Genomic DNA, 23,175 nt, shown 5'->3' with positions numbered 1-23,175 from the left:
CATTACCGTAAACTGGTATAAACCAACGGGGGTAGAAAATGCAGTTTTCTCCTTGGCATGGTTGGTCAGGGCTATTTGCCAATAGCCTGACGTCAAGTCAAATGTGCTGAGGAACTTGGCGGCGCCAAGTTTATCCACCAACTCATCTGTTCTTGGCAAAGGATGGGCATCAGTCGTGGTGACTGCGTTAAGAGCTCTATAATCCACGCAGAATCTAAGTTCTTTAGATCCGGCCTTTGGTACTAACACAACTGGGCTAGACCATGGACTAGTAGAGGGCTCTATTACCCCGAGATCAAGCATCTTGCTGACCTCACCTTTGATGTGGGTTCTTACGTTTTCTGACATGCGATATCCTCTGCTTTTGACAGGCAGACAGTCACCAGTGAGTATCTCGTGTTGGCCCCAAGGGGTCAAGCCTGGTGAGAGCGAGAACAGGGAGGCAAACTGATTCAACATAGACTTGCACTCTTCTTGTTGCTCGGGTGTCAGATTGGAGGAGAGATTTACCCCTTCAATTTTTTCATCTAACGGGTAGCCTCTGAGGAGATCTGGAAGAGCTTCACTCTCTTCTTCTTCCTCGACCGATGCTAGAAGCAACGCTCCTACGTCAGGTCGTGAGACATACGCTTTAAGTCGGTTGGTGTGAAAGACTGTCGGAGCCTCCTTGGGGTTGCCCAAGTCCACCAGATAGTTAACCTCACCGAGCTTACCCACTACTCGGTAGGGTCCCATCCATTTATCTTGCAAGGCCCTCTGCCTTGTGGGGATCATAACAAGAACAAGCTGGTTTTGAGCGAACTCAACCATGTTAGCCTTTTGATCGTGCCAGTGCTTGACCAATGCTTGTCCAGCTTTCAAGTTATCGCTTGCTTCTGTCATCAGGTGCGACATTCTCCTCCGGAGACCTATCACGTAGTCAGTCACTCTGACTGGCTTGGGGGAAGGAGCACTCTCCAACCCCTCCTTAATCAGGGCCAATGGACCTCTGACGGGATGACCATAGAGCAGTTCGAAGGGAGAGTAGCCTACTCCCTCCTGAGGGACTTCTCTATAAGCAAAAAGAAGGCATGGCAATAGAAGGTCCCACTTACGCTTAAGGGGTTCTTCTAGAGCACCTATCATGCTCTTCATGGTTCGGTTGAACCGTTCTACCAACCCATTGGTTTGTGGGTGGTAAGCCGTTGAGAACTTGTAAGTTACTCCGCAGGTTTTCCACATGGCTTTCATGTAGTGGGACATAAAATTTGACCCCCTGTCAGAGATAACTTCCTTAGGAAATCCGACCCTAGTAAAAATACCAAGGAGGGCCTTAGCCACAGCCGGAGCTGTAACAGTCCTCATAGGAATTGCCTCAGGATACCTAGTAGCATGGTCTACTACAACAAGTATAAACCTGTTGCCTGAGGAGGTTGGAGGATCAAGGGGACCAACGATATCAATCCCTACTCTCTCAAATGGGACTCCCACAACGGGAAGAGGCACTAACGGTGCCACATTCTTGGACCCAACCTTACCAGAGATCTGGCAGGTATGGCAGCTTCTGCAGTGCTTTTCTACTTCGGCCCCCATGTTTGGCCAATAGAAGTAGAGTGAGAGCCTTTCCTTAGTCTTCTTGAAACTCAAGTGACCAGCCAAAGGAATCTCGTGGGCTAACTGCAAGAACTGTGGTCTGTTCTCTTGGGGTACTACAAGGCGTTTGTAGTCTCCAGGTGCAGACTCGGTCGGTTCACTATAGAAGAGGCCATCTTCCCAGTGCAACCTATGTTTCCCAGGCTCTTGCCCTTCAGCCTGAGTTTCTGCCTGACGGCGAAGACCTTCCAGAGTTGGACATTCTCTCTGTCCCTTACTGAAGTCTGCCCTGCTGGGTCCACCTTCTGCCAGTAACGACTGCAGCTCAGGATGGTCAACAGGATCCAGATCTCCAATGAGTTCCGGGCCTTCCATTAGCTCTTCTTCAGAGTCTAATTCTACCATACAGGGTTGTACTTCCCCCACAGCCTCAGCTGGAGGTGGAGTTACGGGTGTGACATTGGACAACCGCGGGGAAGTCCGTGTCGGCTGCATCGGAATGTGGGCTGTTGGTTTCGGTTTAGAAGTTTTAGGTTTCCCTTTGACTTCTGTGTTCCTAGAGACAGCGGCCGCCATTTCCAATGGAGCAGGAGTGATTTCTTTCTTCATCATCTCCCCGAGAGTACCTCGCAGGGTCCTCTCTCTTGCAGGTCTGGTTAGCTCCTGTAACCGTTTACTAGGAGGTCTGGGAGTATGCGATACAACTCCGAGAGTTTTCAAATCGTTACCCAACAGTACGCGTCCTGGTACCTCACTCTGTATGCTGACAGGTATCTTTACAGTCATGTCGTTACACTGGATGAGAACTGGTAATTGGGGAAGCATCTGCACAGGCCCTCCAGCTAACTTGGTGAGGCGTTTGGGTGCCTTAGCAACATCCTCAGCCTGAAAAAACGATTTATCCACCACAGTTATGCTGGCCCCAGTGTCCCTAATGGCAGGCGTCTCCTGACCATTCACCTGGACACTGTCCTTATAATACTCTTTAGTATTATCGGGGATAGAATTATAGACGTCTAAATTCTGTTGTTCCCACAACCCCAGAGATACTAAAGAAACGCTGGCTGAGACTCCAATGGGTTCGTCAGCTAGCAGTAGAAAGTTTCCACTTGCCATTTGGACTTCCTCCTCTGGAGCGAAGGCTAAGGAGACAAGCTGGACCCCTGAAGGTTTACCCTTACATCTGGGATCTCCTTTCACGTGATCAGTCGAGCCACAAACAAAGCATTTCCCGAATGCTTTCTGGAATGGTGGCTTGTTCTGACCTCCTTCCGGTTTGGCACCAGAAGACACACTATTCTGCTGTGGTTTTCCCGGTGGCTTACCCTTCTGGTTTTGTTTGGGGCCCTCTTTGGAATGTGAGTTATTCGAATTCTCCTTTGAGTCTTTTTTAGGCTGTTTTCCCTCGTCCTTTTTCTGAGTTACCCCAGAATCCTTGTGAGTAGCCCTGTTGGCAACCCACAAGTCAGCAGCCTTAGCTAGAGCCCTGGAATCTAATTCCTTCGAATCAGCCAAGTGCTGTCTGAGCTCAGGAGAACAGGCATCATAAATCGATTCCAACATAAAAAGATTTCGCATACCCTCGTAAGTGTCAACTTTGTAACCCTTAATCCATCCCTCTAAGTTTTTCAACCCTTCACTCACCCAGGTAGCCCAAGGGGTACCATCATGCTTTTCGAGGGTTCTAAACCTCTTAAGATACTGGGAAGGGGTCTTCCCGAATCTAGCTATCAAAGCTAGTTTCACACTTTCGTAATCCGTCTTATCCACCTCCCCCAATTCCATTACCACATCAGTCGCAACAGGAGGAAGCCTAGAGAACAACCAGGGAAGCAACGCATTCCCGGTGATGTCCTGGAGCCCATGATTGTATTCAAACAGTTTCAACCAATCCAACACATCCAATCTCGGTTCGTACATACCCACTAATTCCTTCGGCATCCGGGGTCTTTTGGGACTGGAGCTCCTAGAGGAACCAGAGGAGAGAGAAGCATTTTCCATAGACAACTTTTTCATTTGTAACTCATGATTAAGCTCTATTTCCCTGAGTCTTAACTCAGCTTGTTTCTGCTCAGCCTGGGCATTCGCATTCATTCGTCTGAACTCGAGTTCTTGGTTTCGTTCAGATTGAGCCAAAAACCGTTTATATTCTAATTCGAGCTTCATTTTTTCAAGTTCAAAATAAGCAGGGTTACTTGTGGGACCTGGTATGGGCCCCGTAGGCACAGTTGGTAAGGCAGATAGGGGAGCGGAGGAGACATTTTCGTTAGCCTCGCCGTCCTCGTCAGCCTCTTCATCGCTATCATCAGAATCACGATTTAGATCAACACCATCACTGTTATCTACAGTTGCTGGAGAGTTTGGTTCCTCTGAACCAGTACCCAGACTTTGGTTCGCCAGCAATCTCTCTATCAGTTCTAACTTCTTGCCTTTTACAGGAAGATTCTCTTGTCTACAGAGAGCTCGCAGACTCTCAGTATTTTTATCCGACAAAGACTCTTGGCTGTACATTTCCATTGTAGACATGTTTTTGAAAGTTGCTTTTGTAACGTTTTGTGGTTAGTCGTCCTACAGCGTCGAAAAACACTCTAAACTGTATACTCGATACTAATCCCACCGCTGCCACCAGTGTTAGGCGGAAACCTGTGCAGTTCCCTCTGGGACCACTGCAAAAGATTTAGGACTACAGGTGTTGCGATGAACCCGCTTGGTAGCAGTCTGTACCACACAGATCCAATTGGTAGCTGTGGCTGAGCAGTCAGACTTCTCTCAAGAAAAGTTGGTCAGTATAGGGAGTATACAAGATAGGGTAATTCTTCGCAGCAAAACGAGTAAACACGCAACCAGGCTTTAGTATAAAGATAGTAAGTTATTTATTAATAACAGAATGTCTACGAAAAATACTAAAGTGAACCACGGCCAACAAATCAAAATACAATTACTCTGCAGGATGGAATAAAGCTCAACCCCCCGAAACACTATATCGACAACTCTAGGTTCTACGGCACCACTTATTTTCAGACAGAGGTGTATACCCCAACCCAGATGACACTCGAATATTTTTAGTGCGGAGTGAGAGAAGAGAAAGGCAGGTAACGAAGTCAACACGGTTCGTACTGAAGCGGGTAAAAATGCAAGGCAAGAAAGCATTAATCACACTAGATCATACAGTGCGGCGGCCAGGCCCACTCGGTGAGAGGCAAGGCACGATGTCCTGGAAAGTCTCTACGTATGATGCACTCAAGTCTTGTTTAGCAAATTGTTTAGCGACAGGTTGAACCAGTTCAGAACAAAGAGTGAATAAAGCTTGGAGGCAACCCAACGGAACGGAGAGGAATCAGATACCTCACACGAACCGATCGAAAAGGGAAGCCAGGCGGTTTACGGTACCTTGTGGGGGAAGACAGCTCCGACGGGGGCAGTTGTTCCTGGTGGTGGATGCACGACGGGTCTTGGCCAAGAGAAGAGATGCTCTCGTCGTCGAAGAGAAGATGTCCGGTGCACCACCAGGGAAGAAACCAGCCGCGGAGTGCTTCGTCACAAGGCACCACCTTTCGATCACGATGCAGGAGTAGTGGCTATCCGGTTGCCGGGTGCTCTGCACGGGCAATTCGACCACTGCGTCCTGGGCGATCAAAAAGCGCAAAGAAGAAGAAGACTGGTTGTTCCCACCAGCCAGGGAAAGAGCCTCTCCGGCAGGGAGATCTCTTCTGTCGTCGGGAGATTGTGAGACGATTCCGCAGGGCTCCACCGGAGGTTTTGTCGTGCAGGTCGGCTCAGCGTTACCCTCGTCGGATTCTTTAGGTCCAGTGGCGACTTCCTGAAGATCCAGTCGCAAAGGCCCTGCTTTTATGCAGACTGTTAGGGAGAATTCTCTGTTTAGGCTGAATTTCCTAACCTAGTGAGTCCCCCAGCAGCTTTGCTGGATTTCTGGGGTTTGTTTTTTCCCTCCTGCCAAGAGTGTGACCCTTTTTCTCTCACTCTTGGACATGTATGTGTGGAATTCCTTTGAGGTGTCAATGTGTTCGATGGGCTATGGGGTCTTTTACTCCATAGGGTCTCATAAGTTTTTCTATGTGTGTCACTCTGCACCCTACGTGTCGTGACACGGGGGCGCCCTAGCAGGTCCCCCCACCATAGACTCCATACCCGGGGACTGACTACTGTCTCCCCGGGCATGTAAAGTCACCATTGGCTTTACTAGACCTAAATTTACTAACAGAACTAGTACCAACCATCTTATTGTGGACGTGCTAGTAGGGGTAATACGATTACTCCTGGATCTGTTACTCGAGGGGGCACTGTCCCGTCCCCCCTCATCGAGTTTTGGCTGGTGGCAGTGGAAACTACTTGTTATGTTCGGCCCCGAGCATAACCCTATGGGATTCGTCCCATTGTTGAAGATTGATACTGTTTTTCGTTAATCTCCAACGTACCACCGATCTACTTATCTTAAATAAGTTTATCGAGTGGTATTTTCTGCCAGAACTCGGGTTGTAAAATGGCGTCTGTGTTTTTCTCTGTGACTCCGAAACCAAAGGTTGAGCCCTTTGTTCCACTTTTGGCGGGCCTCTGGACAGAGACCCGCGAAGGTGGTGCCATTCTGTCTGGGTTACCTCAGGGGTGTGGGAGGGGGTTTAGACACCCTGGACCGAGTTGCCTTGCCAACTCAGGTCGCACTCTGGAGTGATTGGCCCAGGTGGTGAGCCTTCCCGCTCACCACTTAGCATGTGTTGATTGACAAGCTAGGCTGAATGAATGGGGGACGTCTGTGTTAGGCGGAAACCTGTGCAGTTCCCTCTGGGACCACTGCAAAAGATTTAGGACTACAGGTGTTGCGATGAACCCGCTTGGTAGCAGTCTGTACCACACAGATCCAATTGGTAGCTGTGGCTGAGCAGTCAGACTTCTCTCAAGAAAAGTTGGTCAGTATAGGGAGTATACAAGATAGGGTAATTCTTCGCAGCAAAACGAGTAAACACGCAACCAGGCTTTAGTATAAAGATAGTAAGTTATTTATTAATAACAGAATGTCTACGAAAAATACTAAAGTGAACCACGGCCAACAAATCAAAATACAATTACTCTGCAGGATGGAATAAAGCTCAACCCCCCGAAACACTATATCGACAACTCTAGGTTCTACGGCACCACTTATTTTCAGACAGAGGTGTATACCCCAACCCAGATGACACTCGAATATTTTTAGTGCGGAGTGAGAGAAGAGAAAGGCAGGTAACGAAGTCAACACGGTTCGTACTGAAGCGGGTAAAAATGCAAGGCAAGCAAGCATTAATCACACTAGATCATACAGTGCGGCGGCCAGGCCCACTCGGTGAGAGGCAAGGCACGATGTCCTGGAAAGTCTCTACGTATGATGCACTCAAGTCTTGTTTAGCAAATTGTTTAGCGACAGGTTGAACCAGTTCAGAACAAAGAGTGAATAAAGCTTGGAGGCAACCCAACGGAACGGAGAGGAATCAGATACCTCACACGAACCGATCGAAAAGGGAAGCCAGGCGGTTTACGGTACCTTGTGGGGGAAGACAGCTCCGACGGGGGCAGTTGTTCCTGGTGGTGGATGCACGACGGGTCTTGGCCAAGAGAAGAGATGCTCTCGTCGTCGAAGAGAAGATGTCCGGTGCACCACCAGGGAAGAAACCAGCCGCGGAGTGCTTCGTCACAAGGCACCACCTTTCGATCACGATGCAGGAGTAGTGGCTATCCGGTTGCCGGGTGCTCTGCACGGGCAATTCGACCACTGCGTCCTGGGCGATCAAAAAGCACAAAGAAGAAGAAGACTGGTTGTTCCCACCAGCCAGGGAAAGAGCCTCTCCGGCAGGGAGATCTCTTCTGTCGTCGGGAGATTGTGAGACGATTCCGCAGGGCTCCACCGGAGGTTTTGTCGTGCAGGTCGGCTCAGCGTTACCCTCGTCGGATTCTTTAGGTCCAGTGGCGACTTCCTGAAGATCCAGTCCCAAAGGCCCTGCTTTTATGCAGACGTCCCCCATTCATTCAGCCTAGCTTGTCAATCAACACATGCTAAGTGGTGAGCGGGAAGGCTCACCACCTGGGCCAATCACTCCAGAGTGCGACCTGAGTTGGCAAGGCAACTCGGTCCAGGGTGTCTAAACCCCCTCCCACACCCCTGAGGTAACCCAGACAGAATGGCGCCACCTTCGCGGGTCTCTGTCCAGAGGCCCGCCAAAAGTGGAACAAAGGGCTCAACCTTTGGTTTCGGAGTCACAGAGAAAAACACAGACGCCATTTTACAACCCGAGTTCTGGCAGAAAATACCACTCGATAAACTTATTTAAGATAAGTAGATCGGTGGTACGTTGGAGATTAACGAAAAACAGTATCAATCTTCAACAATGGGACGAATCCGATAGGGTTATGCTCGGGGCCGAACATAACAAGTAGTTTCCACTGCCACCAGCCAAAACTCGACGAGGGGGGACGGGACAGTGCCCCCTCGAGTAACAGATCCAGGAGTAATCGTATTACCCCTACTAGCACGTCCACAATAAGATGGTTGGTACTAGTTCTGTTAGTAAATTTAGGTCTAGTAAAGCCAATGGTGACTTTACATGCCCGGGGAGACAGTAGTCAGTCCCCGGGTATGGAGTCTATGGTGGGGGGACCTGCTAGGGCGCCCCCGTGTCACGACACGTAGGGTGCAGAGTGACACACATAGAAAAACTTATGAGACCCTATGGAGTAAAAGACCCCATAGCCCATCGAACACATTGACACCTCAAAGGAATTCCACACATACATGTCCAAGAGTGAGAGAAAAAGGGTCACACTCTTGGCAGGAGGGAAAAAACAAACCCCAGAAATCCAGCAAAGCTGCTGGGGGACTCACTAGGTTAGGAAATTCAGCCTAAACAGAGAATTCTCCCTAACACTCGCCCCCCCCAGACTAAGGGACAGGAGGATTTAATCCACTCCTGGATGAATCTCATACCTCTAGTCGATGATATACATCCTAGAGAGACCATCAGCATTTTGGTGGTGACACCCTGACCTGTGCTCAATGGTGAAATCGAACCCTTGCAGGCAGATCGACCATCTCAGTAGTTTTGGGTTTTCCCCTTTCATTTGCATTAACCATCTCAAGGGTTGGTGGTCAGTCTGAATAACAAAAGTAGAACCATACAAGTACGGCCTAAACTTCTTCAGAGCCCACACGATAGCAAAGCATTCTCTTTCGATTGTTGCCCACCTTGTTTCAGGATCCTTCAGCTTTCGGCTGATGTAGCAAACGGGGTGCTCCCTACCTTTCCCATCCAGTTGACTGAGTACGGCACCTATCCCTACATTGGAAGCGTCTGTCTGCACAATGAAGTGTTGGCGGTAATCAGGAGCTCTGAGTACTGGGGCTTGGCAAAGAGCCTTTTTCAGGTTTTCAAACGCCTGATTGCACTCCTCGTTCCATTTAACCTTTTTAGGGAATTTGGGCGAGGAGATGACATTCAGTGGAGAAGCTATGGTCCCATAGTTCTCTATGAAATTCCTGTAATACCCGGTGAGGCCTAGGAAGGCTCTCACCTGAGTCTGAGTAGTCGGTGTTGTCCAATTTTGCACAGCTTCAATCTTACTGAGCAAAGGCCTTATTTCTCCACCGCCTACCTCATGCCCAAGGTAGACTACCTTACTCTGTCCAATTTGGCATTTACTCGCCTTTATGGTCAGATTGGCTCGTCCAAGAGCCTGCAAAACATCTCTCAGGTGGGTTACATGTTCGTCCCAGGAATTGCTGAACACTGCTATGTCATCCAAGTATGCCATGCAGAAGTCCTCCATCCCGGTTAGAACCTGGTTTACCATCCGTTGAAACGTAGCAGGTGCATTTTTTAGTCCGAAAGGCATTACCGTAAACTGGTATAAACCAACGGGGGTAGAAAATGCAGTTTTCTCCTTGGCATGGTTGGTCAGGGCTATTTGCCAATAGCCTGACGTCAAGTCAAATGTGCTGAGGAACTTGGCGGCGCCAAGTTTATCCACCAACTCATCTGTTCTTGGCAAAGGATGGGCATCAGTCGTGGTGACTGCGTTAAGAGCTCTATAATCCACGCAGAATCTAAGTTCTTTAGATCCGGCCTTTGGTACTAACACAACTGGGCTAGACCATGGACTAGTAGAGGGCTCTATTACCCCGAGATCAAGCATCTTGCTGACCTCACCTTTGATGTGGGTTCTTACGTTTTCTGACATGCGATATCCTCTGCTTTTGACAGGCAGACAGTCACCAGTGAGTATCTCGTGTTGGCCCCAAGGGGTCAAGCCTGGTGAGAGCGAGAACAGGGAGGCAAACTGATTCAACATAGACTTGCACTCTTCTTGTTGCTCGGGTGTCAGATTGGAGGAGAGATTTACCCCTTCAATTTTTTCATCTAACGGGTAGCCTCTGAGGAGATCTGGAAGAGCTTCACTCTCTTCTTCTTCCTCGACCGATGCTAGAAGCAACGCTCCTACGTCAGGTCGTGAGACATACGCTTTAAGTCGGTTGGTGTGAAAGACTGTCGGAGCCTCCTTGGGGTTGCCCAAGTCCACCAGATAGTTAACCTCACCGAGCTTACCCACTACTCGGTAGGGTCCCATCCATTTATCTTGCAAGGCCCTCTGCCTTGTGGGGATCATAACAAGAACAAGCTGGTTTTGAGCGAACTCAACCATGTTAGCCTTTTGATCGTGCCAGTGCTTGACCAATGCTTGTCCAGCTTTCAAGTTATCGCTTGCTTCTGTCATCAGGTGCGACATTCTCCTCCGGAGACCTATCACGTAGTCAGTCACTCTGACTGGCTTGGGGGAAGGAGCACTCTCCAACCCCTCCTTAATCAGGGCCAATGGACCTCTGACGGGATGACCATAGAGCAGTTCGAAGGGAGAGTAGCCTACTCCCTCCTGAGGGACTTCTCTATAAGCAAAAAGAAGGCATGGCAATAGAAGGTCCCACTTACGCTTAAGGGGTTCTTCTAGAGCACCTATCATGCTCTTCATGGTTCGGTTGAACCGTTCTACCAACCCATTGGTTTGTGGGTGGTAAGCCGTTGAGAACTTGTAAGTTACTCCGCAGGTTTTCCACATGGCTTTCATGTAGTGGGACATAAAATTTGACCCCCTGTCAGAGATAACTTCCTTAGGAAATCCGACCCTAGTAAAAATACCAAGGAGGGCCTTAGCCACAGCCGGAGCTGTAACAGTCCTCATAGGAATTGCCTCAGGATACCTAGTAGCATGGTCTACTACAACAAGTATAAACCTGTTGCCTGAGGAGGTTGGAGGATCAAGGGGACCAACGATATCAATCCCTACTCTCTCAAATGGGACTCCCACAACGGGAAGAGGCACTAACGGTGCCACATTCTTGGACCCAACCTTACCAGAGATCTGGCAGGTATGGCAGCTTCTGCAGTGCTTTTCTACTTCGGCCCCCATGTTTGGCCAATAGAAGTAGAGTGAGAGCCTTTCCTTAGTCTTCTTGAAACTCAAGTGACCAGCCAAAGGAATCTTGTGGGCTAACTGCAAGAACTGTGGTCTGTTCTCTTGGGGTACTACAAGGCGTTTGTAGTCTCCAGGTGCAGACTCGGTCGGTTCACTATAGAAGAGGCCATCTTCCCAGTGCAACCTATGTTTCCCAGGCTCTTGCCCTTCAGCCTGAGTTTCTGCCTGACGGCGAAGACCTTCCAGAGTTGGACATTCTCTCTGTCCCTTACTGAAGTCTGCCCTGCTGGGTCCACCTTCTGCCAGTAACGACTGCAGCTCAGGATGGTCAACAGGATCCAGATCTCCAATGAGTTCCGGGCCTTCCATTAGCTCTTCTTCAGAGTCTAATTCTACCATACAGGGTTGTACTTCCCCCACAGCCTCAGCTGGAGGTGGAGTTACGGGTGTGACATTGGACAACCGCGGGGAAGTCCGTGTCGGCTGCATCGGAATGTGGGCTGTTGGTTTCGGTTTAGAAGTTTTAGGTTTCCCTTTGACTTCTGTGTTCCTAGAGACAGCGGCCGCCATTTCCAATGGAGCAGGAGTGATTTCTTTCTTCATCATCTCCCCGAGAGTACCTCGCAGGGTCCTCTCTCTTGCAGGTCTGGTTAGCTCCTGTAACCGTTTACTAGGAGGTCTGGGAGTATGCGATACAACTCCGAGAGTTTTCAAATCGTTACCCAACAGTACGCGTCCTGGTACCTCACTCTGTATGCTGACAGGTATCTTTACAGTCATGTCGTTACACTGGATGAGAACTGGTAATTGGGGAAGCATCTGCACAGGCCCTCCAGCTAACTTGGTGAGGCGTTTGGGTGCCTTAGCAACATCCTCAGCCTGAAAAAACGATTTATCCACCACAGTTATGCTGGCCCCAGTGTCCCTAATGGCAGGCGTCTCCTGACCATTCACCTGGACACTGTCCTTATAATACTCTTTAGTATTATCGGGGATAGAATTATAGACGTCTAAATTCTGTTGTTCCCACAACCCCAGAGATACTAAAGAAACGCTGGCTGAGACTCCAATGGGTTCGTCAGCTAGCAGTAGAAAGTTTCCACTTGCCATTTGGACTTCCTCCTCTGGAGCGAAGGCTAAGGAGACAAGCTGGACCCCTGAAGGTTTACCCTTACATCTGGGATCTCCTTTCACGTGATCAGTCGAGCCACAAACAAAGCATTTCCCGAATGCTTTCTGGAATGGTGGCTTGTTCTGACCTCCTTCCGGTTTGGCACCAGAAGACACACTATTCTGCTGTGGTTTTCCCGGTGGCTTACCCTTCTGGTTTTGTTTGGGGCCCTCTTTGGAATGTGAGTTATTCGAATTCTCCTTTGAGTCTTTTTTAGGCTGTTTTCCCTCGTCCTTTTTCTGAGTTACCCCAGAATCCTTGTGAGTAGCCCTGTTGGCAACCCACAAGTCAGCAGCCTTGGCTAGAGCCCTGGAATCTAATTCCTTCGAATCAGCCAAGTGCTGTCTGAGCTCAGGAGAACAGGCATCATAAATCGACTCCAACATAAAAAGATTTCGCATACCCTCGTAAGTGTCAACTTTGTAACCCTTAATCCATCCCTCTAAGTTTTTCAACCCTTCACTCACCCAGGTAGCCCAAGGGGTACCATCATGCTTTTTGAGGGTTCTAAACCTCTTAAGATACTGGGAAGGGGTCTTCCCGAATCTAGCTATCAAAGCTAGTTTCACACTTTCGTAATCCGTCTTATCCACCTCCCCCAATTCCATTACCACATCAGTCGCAACAGGAGGAAGCCTAGAGAACAACCAGGGAAGCAACGCATTCCCGGTGATGTCCTGGAGCCCATGATTGTATTCAAACAGTTTCAACCAATCCAACACATCCAATCTCGGTTCGTACATACCCACTAATTCCTTCGGCATCCGGGGTCTTTTGGGACTGGAGCTCCTAGAGGAACCAGAGGAGAGAGAAGCATTTTCCATAGACAACTTTTTCATTTGTAACTCATGATTAAGCTCTATTTCCCTGAGTCTTAACTCAGCTTGTTTCTGCTCAGCCTGGGCATTCGCATTCATTCGTCTGAACTCGAGTTCTTGGTTTCGTTCAGATTGAGCCAAAAACCGTTTATATTCTAATTCGAGCTTCATTTTTTCAAGTTCAAAATAAGCAGGGTTACTTGTGGGACCTGGTATGGGCCCCGTAGGCACAGTTGGTAAGGCAGATAGGGGAGCGGAGGAGACATTTTCGTTAGCCTCGCCGTCCTCGTCAGCCTCTTCATCGCTATCATCAGAATCACGATTTAGATCAACACCATCACTGTTATCTACAGTTGCTGGAGAGTTTGGTTCCTCTGAACCAGTACCCAGACTTTTGTTCGCCAGCAATCTCTCTATCAGTTCTAACTTCTTGCCTTTTACAGGAAGATTCTCTTGTCTACAGAGAGCTCGCAGACTCTCAGTATTTTTATCCGACAAAGACTCTTGGCTGTACATTTCCATTGTAGACATGTTTTTGAAAGTTGCTTTTGTAACGTTTTGTGGTTAGTCGTCCTACAGCGTCGAAAAACACTCTAAACTGTATACTCGATACTAATCCCACCGCTGTACACCAGTGTTAGGCGGAAACCTGTGCAGTTCCCTCTGGGACCACTGCAAAAGATTTAGGACTACAGGTGTTGCGATGAACCCGCTTGGTAGCAGTCTGTACCACACAGATCCAATTGGTAGCTGTGGCTGAGCAGTCAGACTTCTCTCAAGAAAAGTTGGTCAGTATAGGGAGTATACAAGATAGGCTAATTCTTCGCAGCAAAACGAGTAAACACGCAACCAGGCTTTAGTATAAAGATAGTAAGTTATTTATTAATAACAGAATGTCTACGAAAAATACTAAAGTGAACCACGGCCAACAAATCAAAATACAATTACTCTGCAGGATGGAATAAAGCTCAACCCCCCGAAACACTATATCGACAACTCTAGGTTCTACGGCACCACTTATTTTCAGACAGAGGTGTATACCCCAACCCAGATGACACTCGAATATTTTTAGTGCGGAGTGAGAGAAGAGAAAGGCAGGTAACGAAGTCAACACGGTTCGTACTGAAGCGGGTAAAAATGCAAGGCAAGAAAGCATTAATCACACTAGATCATACAGTGCGGCGGCCAGGCCCACTCGGTGAGAGGCAAGGCACGATGTCCTGGAAAGTCTCTACGTATGATGCACTCAAGTCTTGTTTAGCAAATTGTTTAGCGACAGGTTGAACCAGTTCAGAAAAAAGAGTGAATAAAGCTTGGAGGCAACCCAACGGAACGGAGAGGAATCAGATACCTCACACGAACCGATCGAAAAGGGAAGCCAGGCGGTTTACGGTACCTTGTGGGGGAAGACAGCTCCGACGGGGGCAGTTGTTCCTGGTGGTGGATGCACGACGGGTCTTGGCCAAGAGAAGAGATGCTCTCGTCGTCGAAGAGAAGATGTCCGGTGCACCACCAGGGAAGAAACCAGCCGCGGAGTGCTTCGTCACAAGGCACCACCTTTCGATCACGATGCAGGAGTAGTGGCTATCCGGTTGCCGGGTGCTCTGCACGGGCAATTCGACCACTGCGTCCTGGGCGATCAAAAAGCGCAAAGAAGAAGAAGACTGGTTGTTCCCACCAGCCAGGGAAAGAGCCTCTCCGGCAGGGAGATCTCTTCTGTCGTCGGGAGATTGTGAGACGATTCCGCAGGGCTCCACCGGAGGTTTTGTCGTGCAGGTCGGCTCAGCGTTACCCTCGTCGGATTCTTTAGGTCCAGTGGCGACTTCCTGAAGATCCAGTCCCAAAGGCCCTGCTTTTATGCAGACGTCCCCCATTCATTCAGCCTAGCTTGTCAATCAACACATGCTAAGTGGTGAGCGGGAAGGCTCACCACCTGGGCCAATCACTCCAGAGTGCGACCTGAGTTGGCAAGGCAACTCGGTCCAGGGTGTCTAAACCCCCTCCCACACCCCTGAGGTAACCCAGACAGAATGGCGCCACCTTCGCGGGTCTCTGTCCAGAGGCCCGCCAAAAGTGGAACAAAGGGCTCAACCTTTGGTTTCGGAGTCACAGAGAAAAACACAGACGCCATTTTACAACCCGAGTTCTGGCAGAAAATACCACTCGATAAACTTATTTAAGATAAGTAGATCGGTGGTACGTTGGAGATTAACGAAAAACAGTATCAATCTTCAACAATGGGACGAATCCCATAGGGTTATGCTCGGGGCCGAACATAACAAGTAGTTTCCACTGCCACCAGCCAAAACTCGACGAGGGGGGACGGGACAGTGCCCCCTCGAGTAACAGATCCAGGAGTAATCGTATTACCCCTACTAGCACGTCCACAATAAGATGGTTGGTACTAGTTCTGTTAGTAAATTTAGGTCTAGTAAAGCCAATGGTGACTTTACATGCCCGGGGAGACAGTAGTCAGTCCCCGGGTATGGAGTCTATGGTGGGGGGACCTGCTAGGGCGCCCCCGTGTCACGACACGTAGGGTGCAGAGTGACACACATAGAAAAACTTATGAGACCCTATGGAGTAAAAGACCCCATAGCCCATCGAACACATTGACACCTCAAAGGAATTCCACACATACATGTCCAAGAGTGAGAGAAAAAGGGTCACACTCTTGGCAGGAGGGAAAAAACAAACCCCAGAAATCCAGCAAAGCTGCTGGGGGACTCACTAGGTTAGGAAATTCAGCCTAAACAGAGAATTCTCCCTAACATGAGGGGAGGCCCAATTCAAGCCTAATCAGGGTCACTGGGACACTCGGAGGTAATCCCAGTAGCCGGTGCCAGAATTTACCTTCCATCACTTGCAGCCAGGCAAGATCGAAAGAGAGAAGAGACTCAAGGCCGTAGGTGATCATGGGCGCAAACACTTGGATGTATAGGTGTCTAGTCCTCCACAAGGTAAAGCCGCCCTGCTTATTTGTGAACGAAGATATTAATGCTATTACTTGCATCGCCCTGGTTATACGTCCTTGCCGGCACATGGGATAATCGCCCAACGGCTCAATTTCTACTCCAAGATACCGATAGGAAGGAGCGTAAAGTATAAGGTTATTATGTACCCGCAAATTGACTCGGGATGCTCTTTTCCTAGTGAATCTGAGTACCTTTGTCTTATCTAGGTTTATAGTCAAGCCATTGTTCTTAACGTAATCCCATAAGGTGATCGCAGAGCGCCTAAGTCCAGCTATGGTATTGTCAAATACAACCAGATCATCAGCATATTCTAGGACAGTGCAGGGTGCCTCACCAATTTTTTGGAGGGCAGTTGTTAGCCTCGGCAAGTGCTGCAGGGATGTCATATACATAAACATTGTAAATGAGGGGTGCAGTTACGCATCCCTGCTTTACCCCCCTATTCTGGATCACCTGTCTAGTCATACTGCCTTCCTGATTTAATCTGAGGCACACAGAGGTATTATTATGCAGCTGTCTTAGATAGTATAAAAGACCAGGCGGGCAGCCCATTGATTCCAGCTTAATCCATAGCCTTGCTCTAGGGATAGACTCAAAGGCAGCCTTGAAGTCGATATATAGGGCATAAAGTGGGGGTTGCCCCTTGCTAAGTGCCCGTGTGCGAAGCATATCCATCACCCAAAGATTGTGAGAGGTGGAAAAATCTCGCCGGAAACCATATTGGTATCTGCTAAGTATGTTGGTCTGTTCCACCCACTTCTGCAGCTCACTAAGCAGTAATGTGGCAAAGAGTTTGTCAGTGATGTCAAGCATGGAGAGAAGCCTGTAGTTTTTAGGGTCTATGTGGCTACCTTTTTTAAACACAGGGACGAGAATAGCCGTTTGCCAGGAGCAGGTTATAGTCCCCTGAGCCAAGATCTTTTTGAAAAGAATAGAAAAGAGGTGTGCCCAAAATGCAGAGTAGTTCTTAATTACTGCATTAGCCAGCCCGTTAGGGCCGGGGGCTTTAGAGGCCTTAAGGGTGACTATTTTGTTGTGAATGGCCTCCGCTGAAACTTCAAACGGCGGGGGGAAGGGAGCCTTCACTTGAGATATGCTAGGAGCCTCCGCCTCTCCAGAGTTACGACCTAATAGAAATTTTATCCATACTTCTTCACCAATAGGGTTGGCTAATGGTCCATTCACCTTCCCTCTATTCTCATTTAGGAGTGACCATATACTATGAGAATTTCTGGATCAGATGGTTTGTACGAGCCTTTGATATCTGTTGTTCCTCTCTGACATTTCTATGCTCTTAATGCAGGCTCTATATCTGTTTTTAGCTTTTCTAACTTTCTCATAGTAGGCGGCTCCCACTAAATTCATGTTCTTATAACCCCGAATCTCAGCTCTGTGTCCTCTCTTGGCCTCCCGGATTCCCTTGTTATAGGGGAGATTTCTGCCCCCCCCAGCTTCAGCATGTGCCTCGTATTTATAGTGGCATGTAGGCCAGAAAATCCCTGAATCCAGTCTTCTATGTCATTTACAGTCATGAGATCGAAGTGAGAAAGACCCCATAAAGCAGCGGGTTTAAGAACTTCAGTGGCCGCTCTTATGTTCTTCTCCGACCAAACTATTCTAGTGCCGGAGCAGTTGATTTGAATACTGCCACTGTTAGAATGAGAGGTAGAGGGGGAAGGGAGGCGGAGTGAGCAAAGAAGCAACGCATGGTCGCTCCATTTATTGGGCGTTACACTCATGTCAGCGACTCTGGACTGCATCTCGGGGCACATAAATATGTAGTCCAGGGTACTGAACGAAGAGCCATTAGTCCAAGTGTGTTTCCCAGGCCGATCTCCCAGTGTGCGACCATTAATCATGGTAAGATCCCATGAGTCGAACAGTTGCAGCCAACCTAACCCTTCTCTCTCCCTTCTTCCATGGGTAATCAGGCATCTTGCACTGAGGTCGGGATTAGGAGATACAAGGAGGTCACCTGTCATATGGCAATTAAAATCCCCCATAACCACTACCGCAATCTTGCCAGGCCTCAGTGACCAAGAAGACAATAGATCCTGAATGGCTTCTTGTAAAGGTTCTCTTGCCACAGCACCGGGGGGGGGTTATAGAGGTTAATCAATAGAAATCTACACAGACCACCTTCATTTAGGTAATCAACCTCTACCGCCAACAGATAGTCCTCAGCTTTGCACTGTATCTTTCGTGAGATGACCGTATTAACCACCCCTGTAAGTAAACCCCCAAAAGGGCAACCCTTGTAACCCCTTTTGGCAAGTGACTGATATCTAACAAAATCATCAAGTAATAGGGGGTCCAATGACCAAGTTTCTTGGAGACAGATACAGCTGTGTTTGGACAATAAATCCACTGAGCCCTCTGGCCTCAAAAGATGTGCAAAGCCTCGACAATTCCAAGAAATTAAAGAAAAACATCAGTGGTTCTGTAGTACTCGCGGGAGGGATTCCAAAAGTGATTTGAGAGCTTGTTGTATTTCAACCAAGGCAGAGTTTTCCGTTGCCACAGACTTGGGCTCATTGACTAGGGGCGCAGATGTATCAATGACCTCAAGTTTGTCTTGTGGATCCCTTGCCTGCGGATCTACATCAATGTCAATGTCAACTGCCCTCAGTTCCTCTTTGAAGTTTCTGATTAGTTGTGCAGAGGCCAAAAAAGTACAATGTATGGCCGAGACATGTGAATTAGGCACCTGCAGGGGTTCAATGAACAAGAAATCCTCGGATTTCAGAACTCAAAGTTGAGGGATGTAATGAAGTCTGGTTAAGAACTCAGAACGTGACAGCCAGGGATTTTTTCCACTAGGATAAAGATTCTTAATAAAGCAAATGCGGTTCTCCTTGCACTCCTCCGCTAAGCTTTTTTGGCCGTGCCGTGTAGGCTCTGCTAGTTCTCCTACTGCCCCCGTCCCAGAGAGTTCTTCAGGACATAATGGAGTACTGAGATCAAGGTCTTGCTCAGGGTCCACCAGCGAGGCTTCATCTAGGTCTAGGAAACCAGGCTGCTGTGGTCACACCTTATTACTGCGCCAGAAAAAAATTATGCTGGAGACTAAATCCAATTGCTGTAACAATTGGAACGTGACTATGAGTTTTAATGCAAAACTCTTTACAAGTGATCTTCAGGCCAGCAGTAGGAAGTGGGGCACTCATTGTAGCTTTCTTATTTTTAAGTGCCTTCTTGGCCAATCTACGTTGTTTCCGTGAAGGAGAAGCCCGAGGACTCCTCTACGCACACTGCTGGTGCATCCCCCTCTTGGTTGCTCCCGTGAGGCGTAGCATCTTCAGCAGCTTCCTCGGGACTAATTTCCTGTTCTTCCGTCTCTTCCACTATGTGTACAGCGTCAGATAGATTCTCTTCCGCATTGTCTCAAGGGAAATCCATAAGATCTAGCGCCATGGTAATGTTGTTGGTGTTTGGCAAAATGCATCCTGACAATTGCAAAAGAATTTTATGCGCAAATTGAAGGGAGGCCACCGAAGATTGAAGCTCGGCTATCGCAGTTAAACTTGAATGCGGACTATTGTCATCCTCAACCTCATTTTCAGGTCCATCCTCCATGGAGGCCATCGCTAGATTTGGAGAAGCAGACAGGCGACCATTACTACCCTCGGGATTATGCACACCCGAGGAGTGCTGATGTTTTCCTTAGGAGATGTTAGGCTGCTAGAAACCCTCTGGGGAATCTGTGACGACATTCTTCTCTGTATGTCTAAACAAAGGTCAAGCAATGAATTGTTGTCTGTGTCGTCAAAGTTAGTGGCGTTTAAAGAAATATTACCACTTAGGCCTGGAACAGCTGTTTCCTCATTGATGGTAGAGTTTATTGCAGGGGGAGGGTTCGCAGCAAAGAAATCGGTAATGGCTCCTTGCGCAACCGGTAAGGAATTTTTTACGTTCTTCTTGCATTTGTCGCCTTTCTTGTTGTTCTCCTTACATTCCTTCACAGGTTTTGCCTTGATTTTCCGTAAATTGTAAATCGAATGGGGAGCTCTTTTCCCCAGCTGCATAACTGCAGAGTGGCTACCCTAGCCGTTGAGAGTTACTTTATCTAAATCCTGCCTCACTGGCAAAGATAATACTCAGCACAGTGTTTGAAGAGGAGAGGAAGTTGGTCCCAACAATCACTCCCACGGTGGTTCTTCACACTAGGGCGTCCTGGTGTTATACAGAGTTTACGTTCTAGCAGCCAGGGTCAAAGGCAAATGCCCACAGTCTCTGGGCTGTAAAACACTGTTCCGGTTCTCTGCCGGTACCCCCTAAGTGCGAAGGTGTGCTGGAGGCGCCGAGGTACGGTAGAATATGCCCCTGGGTAGATATTCACACACCCTACTGCTCCCTGCTCGCCCCTTCCTCCTATGGGGAGACAGGGAAGCAGGCCACCAAACGCTATGTCTGCGTTCCTAAATGTCAAGCTGCACCTCGCCTACTGAGGCCACTTCTGACCACAGTTATCCAGACACCCCGCCTTTATGACAGCCTAAATGGTCACAGCTGTGCACTGCACACGCAGCTAGGTCAAGGGGGAATGGACCATCCACCCCCTCACCACGGGAGGTAAAGCTCCAAGTCTCCCAGAGCTAACCGAGAGCACAACCCGGAGCACTCCGAGCACACAAGCTCAAGCTGACCACAACCAGCGACTCCTTTAGTAGCAGGCACAGCACACACAATGGGAGCGCTCTCCGCTCTCGTGGGGGCAGGGCACATCTTACCCTGATTGTTGCTCCAGTGGCCGTAGCCCGCTTCTACGCCAGTCGTTCTCCCTCCCCTGTTGGCTTCGGGCTATGAGCTGTGGGCTAAACTGGACTGGGCTGGGTTGGGCTGCGCCCACGTCCAAGTAGCCAGCTACAGCCAACGGATCCGCTTCAGCCGCTAACTTCCCGGAGCAGCCGCCGCCCGCAGCACACTCTCTCAGGGAGAGCGAGAAGACGTGGCTAGAGGAAAGAACCTCTGAACGTCGGATAACGTGAACTCAAGCCGCACCTCTCACTCTCTCGTCTCTCGTCTCGGTTCTTGGTTCTCTGCAGAGGCCGCTTCCGAGTTGGACAAGTGCAATGGCATGGCCACATGGGAAGTGGTTAACGCCTATGGTATGGTATGGTTTTTGTTTATAGGTGGTCTTTAAAAGGACTTTTGTGCTTAAAATTAGTAATGTATATTTTTTCAGATGTGAAGGAGGCATGACTTAATGTGCTGTAGGTCACAAAATCTCACTATCACCAAATCACTCTTCCTTGTTTCAGTACCAAATTACTACCAGATCATTCTTTCTCATCACAGCCTCCCACTAACAAATCCTTGCTATTCCTCATAACATTCCAAAAGTACTCATCTCACACTTCCTTTTCACCGTTTCTAACTAACACACCCCAATCTTCTTCATCACAGTCCCCAACTACACATCTTTAGTCTTATTCATCACAGTCTCCCACTGACCCTGCCTTGATCTTACTCATCACAGTACACCATTACTAATCCCATCTTATTTAGTGGACAAAATAAAAGATGAAACACTTAATAAACTTGATTTTGCATAGTTGAAGAACACAAATTGATAAACAATGATATAACATCAGGTGTGTTGTCATAGAAAAAGACAGAATTGCAGGTGGTGGATTTATAGCATAACAAAACCCTTGAAATTCAGTAAAAAAACTTCTTTAGTTAAGGGACACTTACAGTGAATAAGTTCAGTGCAACAAACACCTTGATAAAAAAAAAAAAACCTTTAGTTAAAGCACTGTTAAGGTAAAACAATCTAATGCAACAAAACCCTTGAAATGCAGTGAACAAGCGTTAGTTGAATTGATGTTAAGGTGCTGATTTAACACCACAAACCCCTGAAATTTGGCAGGTGCTTCAGTAGTATGCCCCCATTATGTGTCCCCTAAGCACACTGTTGACAAAAAAAATTACATCACTGATGATATGACATATGACATTATTTATGACATCATTAGTGGTATTACTGGTACAGCAGATCATGTATGCAAGAAAGGGAGATGAAACATATAAAAAGCGTGTTTCTGCATATAAGGATGGATTCCGCTTGGTTGGAGTTTGCATTTAAGAATACTGTCCATTTACAACCATGGTATTCTTACATATTAGAGTTACTCTGTATTGATTGAGCATTCACCATGATGAGATACTCTAGTACCTGTATCGCTGTACCTGTATCGAAGATATTTGCATACTCTTAGCATGTCCTTACACTTGTCCGCCAAAGAATACAACATACATAATAAATAGCAGTTTCTGAAGTCAACGTATCAACATGTAGCAGACAACTTACTTTCATTATAGCAAACCAATTGGCAGGCCTTGACTATGTAAAACGGTAAAGGATAGGGCAGGTAGCCTGCTAGGGTCAACAATGTTAAAAAACATGTTCATGTTGTGAGGACGAATAATAATCATAACCAGAGTGGCTAATGTACTGGACGGAAAAAAGTTTTCATCATTTTAGTGCCTGGTGTTGAAGCTAACATTCCACTACACGTGTTGGACTATTCTTACCAGTGCCTATGCTCGGTAGGGGTAGTGGAAGTTGTAATGTAAAACCTCTAGAGATCGAAAGCTTGCAGACCTCTACTATATTATATTTAAATTGCCAATCCCTATGTGCATGAACAGATTTCTTTAGTTCCCAAACCATTATTTACAATGCTTGATAAATGGTTTCAGACAGGTTATATTGCGTCTGTGCAATATGTTCAAATACAGTCTTTTGGCACACGGCCCTATGACACGCTCTCACGAGACATGCTCCTGCGAATTGTGCTCCTATAGCATGTGCACCTATGACATGCCTTCCCGTGAAACCCTCTGATGACACCCACTACTATGACACATAGTTTTTCAAGCAATTCAATTACACATGCTCCTACGACACACACTCTTACAAAACATGCTCCTATGGCAAGTGCACCTGCGACATGTGCTCCTACGACTTGCCCTCCGATGACACTTTTTACCACACACTTGTAAGACATGCGCTTCTTTGACACATGTTGCTACAACACACTGTTACAACAAACACTCAGACAAAAAGTACTCCCACAACACTCACTGCTATGGCATGTGCTCCTACAACACACACGCCTATGACATGTGCTCCTGCCCTACATGCTTTTAGGAGACATGCGCTATATATTTTTTGTGCATGGGC

Source organism: Ambystoma mexicanum, chromosome 5p (genome assembly GCF_040938575.1).
Source record: "Ambystoma mexicanum isolate Mex_15411 chromosome 5p, UKY_AmexF1_1, whole genome shotgun sequence".
NCBI classification, from domain to species: Eukaryota; Metazoa; Chordata; class Amphibia; order Caudata; family Ambystomatidae; genus Ambystoma; species Ambystoma mexicanum.
Note: the sequence above shows the minus strand (reverse complement) of the source record.